This window comes from Scleropages formosus, chromosome 1, assembly GCF_900964775.1.
Source record: "Scleropages formosus chromosome 1, fSclFor1.1, whole genome shotgun sequence".
NCBI lineage: Eukaryota > Metazoa > Chordata > Actinopteri > Osteoglossiformes > Osteoglossidae > Scleropages > Scleropages formosus.
The window spans coordinates 2,602,093-2,615,136 of NC_041806.1; the positions used below are offsets into that span (position 1 = coordinate 2,602,093).

Genomic DNA, 13,044 nt, shown 5'->3' on the forward strand with positions numbered 1-13,044 from the left:
GACCTCCGTGCCCCCCCCCACGTACCCCCAACCAACACCCACCAGGCTGTCAGCCTCTAGCAGACCCTCATTCGCACCCACGCCAGCCCTCCCGCGCTCCGCCCCCCCTCTCATAATATTATGGTTGACTTGAACGACGTGCGATTCGCACGCCGACTCATACAGGCTCTTCTATTTCAGCATTTAAAAAAAGGAGAAGAGTATAGGTTTACGTTCCGTTAGGGTTTGATTTCATTTTATAATTCCTCGGAGCAGAGAGTCGCCCAAGATATAAATTAAACAAACCCCAGACTTTGTTTATGGAATTGTGTGAGGGATGTAAACCCAGAGCAAGAGCAGATGCTGTCAAAAAAAAAAAAAAAAAAGGCAGGTCCAATCCAGGCGACTGATGCTAGGAGTAAAGACCTTTCTCTAAACGTTGAACAGAAACACGGGTTGGAATTGCAAACCAGTGCTTGCGAGGGTTTTCCTGAATCTGGATGAACCACGGATGCGTTTTAGCCACAGGCCTTCCTCAGCATGCACACACCTCAGAGATATGCAAGTAAGTAACAGGCACAAAAGGTCACGTGACACATAATTAGATCGAAAAATGAACATCATTGGACAAAAAAACACCAAAAACAACTGATTGGACCACGAATGGACCGACAGGTACTACAGACATGCGTCGCTTAACTACAGGGATACGTTCTGAGAAATGCGTCGTTGGGTGATTTCGTCGTCGTGTGAACATCATAGAGTGTACTTAAACACACCTAGATGGTATAGCCTCGATCATAGAGTGGACTTATACAAACCTAGATGGTATAGCCTCGATCACAGAGTAGATTTACTGTATAGAAACCTAAATGGTATAGCCTTGATCAAAAGAGTGCACTTGTACAAACCTAGATGTTATAGCCTTGATCACAGAGTGTACTTAAGCACACCTAGATGGTATAGCCTCGATCATAGAGGAGTGCACTTATACATACCAAAATGGTGTAGCCTCGATCATAAAGTGTACGTATATAAACCTAGATGGTAAAGCCTTGAGTGTACTTATACAAGAGAAGCTGTATGAAGCTGGGGACTCTGCCATCGCAGTGACAGCCTGAAGGGGGGGGGTCTCACACTGCGCCACCAATCACCTGGACAATCTGCGAGCTGTCAGTCCCATCCATTAATCATCCACATAATTTGTTTTTGCATGTCCAGCCGGACAGAAAGAGACTACTATTACAGTACCAGGGCTGTGGGGGTCGCTAGGGGGTCGTATTATTCTTTGTCTTCGTTCTTTGTTTATCCGCCGTCAGCGCTTGCTGTTCGGCCCCTTCTGTCACCGCGATACGGAAACACTGTGTGGACAGGTGTTTCTGAGTGAACACTGTGGAAGTGAGTTGAATGAAGACGGTCCCGCATCCCCCTTCTGTTCGGGCGTGCAGCCTGGTAAACGCAGGTCGCGTTCACTTAAATGGGTGCGGGAATTTAAGAAAATGGATGAGGAAATGTAACTGCACTTTCATCAACGTCTAAAACTCTAGATTATAAAATTTTACATGTACGAATTGCAGAAAATTATTATTATTTACATTTATCTGACACTTTCCTATAAAGCACCTTACAGCGTTAAACTACTTACACTGATTTACCTGTTTTTTATCATTGGGTTATTTTTACTCCAGCAAGTCAGGATTAGTACCTTGATCAAGGGTACTACATGAGGAAAGGAATTCAAACCCAGGTCCTTTGAACTGAAAACTTTGGCCCCCTACTAAGTACAGTTTGAGTGGATGGGCTCCAATCCCGACACCGCAAGGCACATCGAATACAACGTTTCCATGAAGGGATCATTTCCTACGCTCTTCAAGACGTTCCCATGTTGCAGCGAGGCGCGGGGTGGGGTGGAGTTGGGCTGGGGGCTGGGGGGCACTGGAAAATATCGAAGATGGATTAGCCCCCATGGCTAAGGCTGAAAAGTGGATAAATGTCTGCAATAACACATTGAGAGACCCAATCGTGAATTTGGCAACTGGTCCCTGAGAAGAGCAACTGTGCTTTAACTACTTGACCCCCCCCGCTGCCACCCTCACCCCTCCCACAGGCACTGCATGTGTCAAAACAGACAGCGGTAATAGTAATAATGACAAAAAACTGTCCATGTGGTTCCCAGCCTTCACGGGGAACAGAAGATGAATTATTTCAAGTCCGTCTCGTTACGAAAATGGCAGCAGTGGGAGGGAGAGGGGTTCGCAGCCCTCCAGGGGTCTGTGAGCTGGGGTTTGAGCCTAGGCCTCCTGGTGCCCCTCCTGCCAAGTGGAATGGACCCTGGGGGAGGAGTATTTCTCACAGTCTCAGTGAGAGCATTGAACACACCCTCCAACTGCACGCGCTGTGCTCCCAGTGTGTGCATCTGTGCTTCTGTTTGTTTGTGTGCAGCGGCATCTAGGCACCGGCAAAAGGGGGCATAGTGGTTTGAGCTTCTGCCTTTGGCTTCAGAGGTCACAGGTTCAAATCCCACCCTTCTGCTGAGTCCTCAATTTCTCCTGTGAATCCCCTCTACAGGTGTGGGACCCTTGACTGTGTCCGTGTATCTATTTTATCATGGTTAGCATAAGCCAGCTGGCAACCGAGGAGAGGAAAACAAAAAACTCCGGCGAGAAATAAACCTCTAGGGGTCCAGGTACCTGTTGCTGACCACCCCTCTGGGCATGGTAACCAAACAGTTAATTGTACTCAATTAAATAGTAGATGTGGTGGGAGCATCTTATCGGGGGGCGGGGCTGTTCTCATTAAGTACCCATAACTTTATCCAGAATATTCTAATGTACATGTCGGGACGGTACCGGGACGCCAGCAGGACGCCAGTGAAAGGAAGAGCTGATTCCACAAACCCTGCGCAGTCCCTCCTCATGAACGCAGGACAGGCCATCCATCTGCGCACGTGTCGCTGCGCATTCATGAGTTCCGCCCACCGTGGGTTCATACCCCCCCCCACCGTCTAATTGTCGCTGATACTCAGGGATGACAGAGCGCGCTGATTGCGGCAAAGCAGGCGATCGCATAAGAAACTCTTTATTTTGGAGCGCGTTACGCCCTGACCGTGACGTCGTTCGCAATTAATCCCAATCAATAAGAATGTTATGAACGCTTTTGCCCTAATTTGTTTGTTGATTTTCCCTCCTCTGGAAGGAGCGAAAGCCGTTCCAATGTACATAAACGGGGCGAAATGCGATGGCGCAGCTTTCGTCCCCGGGATCGTTTTAATATCCTGCGCTGGCTCCTTTCATGAACGTTTGCGGGACGTCAGAGCGGACACACAAAAAAAAAAAAAAAAAAAAAACAAAGGCCTACCTAAATGTTGCAGAACACCCGTTTCGGACACGGGCCGCGTAATCAAGTCTTCACACACTCACCGGGCCTTGCAGCCAAAGCGGCTATGCAGCGAAAACCGATTTTTCCTTCATTACATTTCCCCTTACGATGCAATCAAGCTCGGATCGCGGCCGGCGAGGGCAAAGATAACATTTACCGTGTTTCCGCACCCAAAACGGTCGCAGGCAGACAGCACCCGTGTATTTGTACGCCATATATTTCTGCTCATACACACACTGCCCCTTCACTCAAAGCGACAGGGTCTTGGAAACGCAAACACGGGAGAAAGACCCGCTTGTTCTGCTTCCAAGAGCCGGTAGCCGATAAGGCGTACGGTCGTCATGGAAACGAAAGCCTCCTGGAGCCAAAATCCAATTTTGGAAACCACAAAATCAACAGTAACGTGTCCAAAGGTGAGGGGCCGGCGTGTTTCGGGAGGCGGGGCTGCGCTGGGGTGTGTGCCGACCGAAGGCGTCTATGGTTAAGTTCTAAGCAGGCGGCAGCTCGCGAACCGAAACGACCTCGGCTAACGTGTACGCCTGCGTACGAGAGGAATACGAATACGAGACGAATATGAACACGAACATGAGACGCCCGCTGACCCGGGGAGCACGGGTCGCTTGCACGGCACGTGACGGAGCGCCACCCGGCCCAGACACACGATCCTTTTATTTACGCGGGTCGGGTAGCGTGCGGTCGAAGGCCGAAGTGGAGACGCAGTCCCCCGAAACACTTTAAATCACACCGGCGAAGAGAAATTACCTTAATATTTCTTTTATTTGTCATTTTTTAATATTATACCCAGGTTTACATGCTATTGTGCAGTAAATCTTTGAGAAAATGTTGGGAACTTGACAGATGGTTCTTGGTCGGCTGCCTGCTGCAGCTCTCCGGTTGTGGGGTTGGTGGGGGGGGTTAGCCAGGAAGTTAAAAGGGACAATTAATTTTATTTCATTTTCTTTCAATTACTATCTCAGCATTGTTGGGCCTGGAGGGCAGATGAGGGGGTTTCTGCTACGGTTTGTGTGGAGATGAAGTGAATCGTAGGAACTGTTGACTTCTGTTTCCATGGCGATTCTCCCCTACAGAGCGGTTTGACGGTTTGTGTTACTAACACCAGTGGCCACATCTAAAATACGACAGCTTTCGGGGACAAATATCCGCTATGTCAGCAGGTGGTGCAGCGGTTAAGGACGACTGCTCCAAATTCTGAGGGCTCAACGCCGAGAGGAGGAACACATTTTGTGCCCTTTGCGTCTGTTTTTCTCAGGCATTTTACTCCCTTCTCGCAACTAATGCTGGGAGAAGAAAGGGGTGAAATGCATGAAAAGAGATTTCAGTCATACAAATTTGAATCTTTTTCAGCTGTAGGTGTCTCTCGGAACAACGTGTCAGACCCCCAACCACCACACCTACCAGCAGAACACGGGCCAGCGTGAGATCCCAGGGCCTCTTTGCTGTATGGGACTGGGTTCGCATCCCTGCTTTAACACATATCCAGCTGTATTATACATAATATAATGTATTATATTACAGTATTGGGCTACTGTATAGATATATAGATATATATATATGGTATTCGGCTGAACAGCTTTACCTGTTTATGAAGCAGAGTATTCTTACTGTAGCAGCTCAGAGTTAGTGGCCAATCAAGGGCACTGTAGCAGGAGTGGGATGTGAACCTATAACCTTCAGATGATAAAACACTAAAGGCGAAAACACTGCTTTATCTGCCGCCGCCAGGCATCCAGAGAAGCCGCTATTCCCAGCCATGAAGGAGCACAATGCAGGAAACAGCAGCTGATCATATAATCTGTTTCAATCTAGAACCTTCCAAAGGCCCCCGACGCCAAGCAGCAGTGCTGGAAATTGCTGGGAGAGCGAGAGAACTTCCAGAACACACACAGGCGCGCACACACACACACACAGAGCGACACACAGAGCGCGTTGAGCAGGATGGAGAGCAGAAGGCGTGAGGCAGCAGTGCTGACCGCAGCGCCACCATGCTGCCCTTAATCACAGATGTTTGAGACACTCGCACATGCACACAAAAGATTTATGGGCGAGGAAAATAACCAAAAATGTCGTATAAATACCCCCGGAGCCATGGAAACAGAAACAAACCCACATCGGCACTGCAGTCCTTTTCCCTTTTCTGTTATAGTTTGTCCGAAACGTAATTTTCAACAGGGAGCGAATGTTTAGTAATCTCCCTTTGATTCTGGACAGAGCGATTGTGTTCGAAAAAAAAGAAAAAGAAAAGCTGGCTGTGAGATTTATGGACAGAAAACAGGCCCGTTGTGACAAAAAGCCGAACCTCAGAGGAACCCAAATTGAAATACTTTTCCAACCGAAGTGGGAGCGGTGCGTTTCGGCCTTAACCGGCGCGGCCTCGCGACGGAGCCGGCCCCCGTAGGACCGAGGCGCAGGCTCGCGACACGTGGGAACCGCATCGCGATGGGATCGCAGCTCTTTTTCGCCTCCTCCGCGGTACGAGAACGAGGTCGGGGACGCAGAGGATGTTGAGCGTGTTAACGGCATTCTCGGCATAACGCAACATGATTGTGCGACGAACACAAGATGAGCCTGCGCACAGATATTGGCTTCTTGTCTTATAGACGTTTGAGTTTTTCAATTTTCAAAGATGGAAACATTTCCTGGTTTTCTTATTTCTAACTGCATTTCCTTCACGTCCTGTTTTCTAAAGTACGTTTGAAGCGGAGCTGACATGAACTATGTCCCCCCCCCACCTCACCCCGAGCTCACAGAGGGCGGTAAAGAGCGCCCAGATGTGGGACCGCTTCAGTTCAACTCACTCCCACGTTGTTTACAGCTTGCGACTGCTGTGCCGGGATGAGTTACAACTCATGGGATGTGTCTCATGTTCGTGGGATCGGTCTGTGTTGACAAGGAATTTATGGATGATGACCTGAAATTAATAAGAATATTGAAATAGCAAGCCTTGCAAAGTTTTTGTAAGTTATTGTAGCTGAGAATGTTACTGGTTAAAATGACTTTGAATTTATGAACAGAATGGCTTACAAAGGAGGTGCCACGTGATCTATATAACTTATGTCAGGTAGTTTATCCATTCCATCACTGACCATGCATTGCAGGAAATTATAGATTGAATATTATGTTTCAGCTTCAGCGTAAGAAACAAGGTCTTGGGAGCACGCCATGCGACTCATATGATGCTTGTCAAGGTTTGCTTAGTGTCGCTTAATGCCGGTTTCCGTCGGCGGATCTGCCGAATCAGTGCTGTTGTTTTTCCTGCTCTTTTTTGCGTCGCGCCCCCTGATTAGCAGAGGCAAAATCAATTAAAACCTGACGCTGCTCAGAGCTCTGTGGGCGAAGCGATCCGGTGAGAGAGCAATTAGGGGCCTCGCTGGGAGGGCAAGGTCTCGCCGCCTTCCTACAGACGCATGACCCTCCGCGGTCGCCTCCGGGCCACACCGATCCGGTGGGGAACTATCACACCTCGGGAGACGTCCCCCGATGTCTTTTTGGGCACAAACCCATGGAGCATGTTCACCGGAGCAAATTTCCCTTCGCACAACGAGCGCTCGTTCCACCCACAAACCCATTTTTCCTCCACGATGACGACATCCCTCGACGGACACCCGCAGATAAAGGGCACGCAAGCAGAGAATACCCTACATCTTTTAAGACTTAAAATCTTGCGTCGCTTAAATTCAATTTTAGCCTGATGTCTGCAAATACACAAATCCTCTGGGGTTGGCTGACCTGCGCTACTCCATTTGTCACACTGCCGTGATGTGTTTACAGCCTGGGCGCGTTTAACACGCACCAGGAACACGTGGGACGGAGATGGAAATGCAGAGATGGGGACAGACGCCCTTTTCTGTAATCTGAAAATCTATGCGGTCAGGGGCCGAAAAGAAAACCCTTGAGTGCATGATAAAAAATATATGGAAAACGTGTAGTGGGGTTTATTTATTCCTTTTTTGCCCGAAACGATCTTATCTTGAGGGACTCGGTCTGATGCTCATTTTCTCGGCACGTGGCGAATGAGACGCGAGCAGAGGGTTGCGGACACGTCCGCGCTCAGACGAAAATGGGGACGTCGGGTCGAGCCAGAAGTAGGGTTATCGGTCTTGCCATGACAAACCGACACATCCGTGGGGGGGACTCCTCTTCGATCATAGTGACGCTGGATGTACAGAACAGCTCAAATCTGATAAGGACTTTAAAACCTGCTGTGAAAGCTGTCTCGTTGTCCTCTGAGGCGTAATTACAACCAAATCTGTCTCCTCCTGCCATAGCTTTCGCTGCGCAGGGAGGTCCCCCTTGGGCTTCATCCACTTCTCTTTCCAGAAGGAAAACAAAAGTGAAAGCTAAATACGGACATTGGGGACGTAACATAATTAGCACTTATTAAAGTGTAAGGAAGAGGTTGGGACTGTTTTCCTTAGTTGTCATGAATGAGCTCAAGTGCCGAGAGGAGCGTCAGAGCCAGGGGAGGACAAAGGGGCGGTTTCGGGTGCTGATTTCTTCTTATTTTCTTTCATGGAAATCACTCGAGATTTATTAGGTCTTATGATTTCTAGTATTGCGAAGGTGCCCGGTGTTCGGCTTTGGTGCAACTGGGCTATTTCTCAGTCCCTTGAAAGACGAGACATGGTGTGATGAGGGACCAGGGGACATTTGGGGCTACACTGCAGACTGTTGTGAGTGAATTGCCGGGATATGATCTCAAAAGTGCCCTCTTGGGAGATGGGCTAGTGGTCAAGGGGGCGGGTACCCAGCCACATGCCAAGTGTCACACCCCTTTCCCAGTTCTGTGGCCTCCTCAGTTGTTGCTGCCACAGTATCTATAGCACAGTGGCGAAAACAGTCATACAAATATTCCCAGCACTAGGAAGTGCAACCGAAGGACCCGAAGGCTCAAATCCCTACTCCTGCTTTTGTACCCTTGATCAAGGTACTTGTCCTGAACTGGTACAGAACAATTACCCAGCTGTATAAATGGGTAAATGATCTCAATAATATTCAAACTGAACATCTTCGAGAAAAGCTTTGGAAAAACCAAACTAACCACGTTAACATGTTTACATGAACACACCTATTTTTCACAGTGAGAGCCACTGTGAAGAAATGAGAATCTGTGTCACTTTTGTTTAAGCCACCGCTTTTCCAAAACGAAGGTCGGTCGCCTGCTGTCGACGTGGTTTTCCACTCAGGCTGCTGATGGATGCCTGGCACAGTGAATTTAGGTGGGCTGCACGCCTGTCGCTGTCAGTGCCATGTTGTCTGGTTGCCGTGGAAGTGAGTCAGGCCGGCTCGCCTAAGATTCGAACAAGCTCTTGTAAACATCAGCTGTTGTGTATGTGTGGGGGGGGGGGGGGGGGGGGTGCAAAATTTGTCATGAATCGTTGACACTTTCAGCGGACCGGTGCGCTCTGTATTTATTTATACAGGAGGCTCCTCTCTCGGTGAGTCCAGGATGCTGAGTTGCTGTAATGAGCGTCTGGACGATTCGTTGGGGCAGACATATGGGCAGTGGGAATCGAGATGTGTGTCAGGGGACATTTGAGGTCACCCATTGCTGCCTGGAGGGTGGGTCTGTGATGACTCATCAAATCTCTGTAATGCTAGCAGGACAGGAGCCAGTGCCCCCCCCCCCTCCCGGCCCAGTCCGGCCTGGCACTGAGTCACGGCTCTGCTCCCGCGTGAGGACTGCTGGACTCCCCGGTGCCGGTGCGGGTGGCGTGGGTGCGCGGGCGAACTACTGAGATCATGGCGAGTCGCTGGCGGTGAGGATCTGCGGAGCCAGAGGACAGACTGCCGTGGGGGACGATTCTGCTGTCCTTGTGGCTAGGATTCCCACATGAAACCATGGAGGCCACCACTCCAAGGGAATTACCCCATCAAGGGACGTGCAGACGGTCCCAGTAACTTGAGTTAAGCGTCATTTACGCCCATAAATGGCCGGTTGCCCTTTTCAAGGCTGCTTCCACACATTCTCTAACAGCCTCTGCCACGCGGTGCATATTGAAACTGTTCTAAGTCGTCTCCATGAGCTGTGTGACTGTAGGGCAACCTAGCGACTTCACTAGATTAATATGGTGCTTAATGAGACCCAAATAATAACAAACTATCAAGGGTATGCTAGATTGGACGGTTGGGGTTGAGCCTCACGGGCTGGTACATTTCGGTCTAATTCCATTTGGGTTAACCGCAGCACCACATGTGAGAGAAGCTTTATCTCCTTATTTAAATCCGTAGCAGCTGCCATCATTCGGGGCAGTGTCAATATCATGTTCTTTTACTGTTATTCTTCCTAGAACATGTGTGTTTGCTCATTCCGTCTTGTTTATGGGTCTAACTAAAATTTCATTCACTAAGCATCAAGGTAATTACCATCATAAATTTTCCCACCCCCATAATACACAGGGATGGATGAGAAACAGCTCAATCCTCTTTTGGCTGCCGTGAGAAAACCACAAACTTTATTCTGATAAGAGGTATGATGGAAGTCTGGAGGTTACAGAAGCTTCCCACCACATATATCAAGTCACATACCACTTTGATCGGCTAAGTATAAAACAGAAAATGAATATTTTGGAATGTGCATCATTTTATGTGAAGAGCCTTGCGGATGAATGTAGCCTTTGCTGCTGGACACTTGTCAGAGTCACGTGAGTTTTCCAACTTCACCTCTTCCTGGTTGGGAAAAATACCCATTAGTAGCTCATTTCGCTGTGATTATTGTGTTACATTTTGCTTAATGACTGCAGATGCTTTAAGCCAGAGCTGTATGACGAAAGACAAATCTTCTCATTTTAAGCATTGTCATTAATCTTTTCTGCAAGACAGCCTACAGTGTTAGTTTTGTACACTAAGCAAATTACTTTTACATTTGTTCATTCAGCTGACGCTCTTCTCCAAAGTGACTTACGGTGTTAACACACACACACACACACACACTGTCTGAAGCGCTTGTCCCAAGCAGGGTCGTAGCAAGTCGGAGCCTAACCCAGCAACACGGGGCACAGGGCCGGAGGGGGAGGGGACACAGCCAGGACGGGACGCCAGTCCATCACAAGGCACCCCAACCCCAGACCCACCAGAGAGCAGGCCCCGGCCAAACCCACCGCGCCACCGCGCCCCTCCTTACGGTGTTAATCTACCTACAGTCATTTTCCCATTTACACACCTGGGTAATTCTTACCAGAGCAGTTTTAAGATAAGTACTTTGTTCAGGGGTACTACAGCCAGAGGTCAGATTCGAATCTGTGACCTTAGAGGCCAAAGGCAGCAGCTCTAACCACTACGGTTTTAGCTGTTCCCATTTCCTCATTTATACAGCTAATTTGTATCGCATCAGTTCAGTGTACATACCCTGATCAAAGATATTCCAGGAAGAGGTGGGGTCAAAACACAAGCTCTAACCTCAACACCAACTGCTTCCAGCAGCTTCCACTAGTGGGACTGGCTAATGGTCACATCTTACGGAAAAGTCCCATGAAACGTACTCCTCTCATCTCCTCCAGCTGCACCCCTGTATCCCTGCTGCTCACGATTGTATCTGATGTCACTTGACAGCACAGGGGCGGGTAAGGGGCTTGCTTTTGCATTTGCTATGGCGCAGAGCACGTACGCTGAGCCTCATGTCATGACGTGGCTCGCGCCGTTCAAGGCGCACTTACTAAACCGATCGGTCACCTTGTAAATCCTCGGGTAAAGAAAACATGTTGTGATATATTGCAGCCCGGTGAATGTGTGTGAGGTGGGGTGGGACGGGGTGTAAGGTGGCAAGGTAGGGGGCTGAGTGGCTGCGTGACACAACCAGACGACGACACCCCAGTCATCAGGGAGCTCGAACCTATCACAACGGGTTAATTGTAGGTGTTTCCAGAGACTGTGTTGAATAAGGTGGTTCATGGAAAGAATTCTATTTATACCGGAGGGGTAATGAGGTGAAATTATGCTGCCGCTGCCGGGATCTGGCAGCGGGGTGGCGAGAGGATCCCCGCGTGCCGGTCGGCTCGCCTGCGGATTGTTTTCATTCAAAATAAAATAACTGAAATGTAACCCTCCAATTAATTCCGATTTACATATCCCCAGCTCTGGTTTCCAGCAGGGGCAGCGGGAGAGGCGCCGTCACACTCGCCGGGGTGATTATTTGATGAACTAATTAATAGCACCCAGGGTGCCTCTATTAATTTTGGAATTAGTTAAACAAACGGACGGCAGAGAGGTACGATGAAGAAACACGGGCCATGTTGGTTTTGGAAAGGGAAGTTGAGGGAAGGCAAGGCTTGTCGCTGCTCTCTCCGCTGTGTCGAATGGCAAGTAAACATACATGGGATGAACCGTGACGCCTCGGCATCTTGGGATCGCTCTTTGTCACCTTCCCTAACAAGCCCGGTTCCAGATACGGTGGAGGAAGCCAGAGTGGCTGGTTTTGTTCAATTAGTGGCTGCTTCTTGAAGAGAGGCCTGCTTTGGCTGGACCTTGTTTCACCAAAACCCCGCTCTTTCAGTCCATCGCTGGCAGAAAGGTGTAAAGCAGGTGCGTAAAACTGGTGTAAAGACTCCGTTAGAATCACAGTGGGTCGGAAGCGAAGGGCCTTCTCTCTCCTCCTCATCCCCGTTGCTTCATGACACGGTGAAGGACCACCAACACGGGAAACCCCAGCGGGCCCTCGTATTCCACAAAACACACAGCTCCTGTCCACGTATTTCTTTTTTTTTTTCACCCCAGTGGCCGTGCAAGCGTGAGACTGACCCTTTCTCTGTCAAAATGAGTGATGTGGGAGTGTAATTTTTTTTTTTTTCTTTTAAATGGAGGCAATTATCAGATGCTATTAGCACCAGGGCAATTACACAGTGGTGGTCAAAGTGACTCCCTACACTTTTGCCAGAGTGAGTGATGATGATGAAGATGAGGAGGGCAATGGTGCTGGAGGCTCTAGAATGCTGGAAGACCCTACAGTTGGTGCGGCAGTGATTTAGGCTTTCATACGCCGAGTGTTTGTGATCGATAACAAGATGAGGAGCGTTGCATGTATTTATGGGATGCTTCTTAAAAAAAAAATCAGCATTAAATAGGAGCCTTTTTTATATTTCGTCATTTTATATTAGTTCCCATTTTAATGCGGCTCATTCAAAAGTAAACGTTGTTAAAACAAATGAAATAAGTGTTTTTTATTTTTTATAGTTGTATCTGAGACTTTTACAGAATGTAATCAGTTGAGGCACATCTGCGTTATTAACGTTTACATAAATTGCAACTTGGCGGTCAAAGTGGCTTAGGAGTTATGAACAAATGGAGCTCCAGACACAAGGCCAGTCCCAAGTCTTGGACACAAGGAACTGCGTGCAGTGTTTTCTTGGGGATGCGGCTCCTCTCGGGATCTCGCCGGGTTCCGCTGCTAAGCCTGACAGCTAGAAGCCACGACTGCTTAAATAAAGCCCAGGGTAAATATTGTCCGAACCCAAGTAAACACGTGTGTCATCCAGGCTCAGTTTGAACTTCAATTAAGTCCATTTATTTTTCCTTGCAGAGGAGCGAAGAAAAACAGGGCTTGGTAAGAATAGCAAGGTTTGGAGAACGGGACACCCCGCACCACCCTCTTCCTACCTCACCCTTCCTCCCCCTCCTCCCGAGGTTCCGAAAGTCCCGTTTTTACACCTTCCTGACCATTGCTTTCTCCTCTCA

At 48.7% G+C, this 13,044-nt stretch overlaps 1 protein-coding gene across 1 annotated transcript in view; it reads left to right on the forward strand.

Moving 5' to 3' along the window:
- LOC108930258 (zinc finger protein 420-like) overlaps window positions 1-13,044 on the forward strand; it is a 1,123,701-nt gene that overhangs the window by 371,522 nt on the left and 739,135 nt on the right. The window lies entirely within an intron of this gene.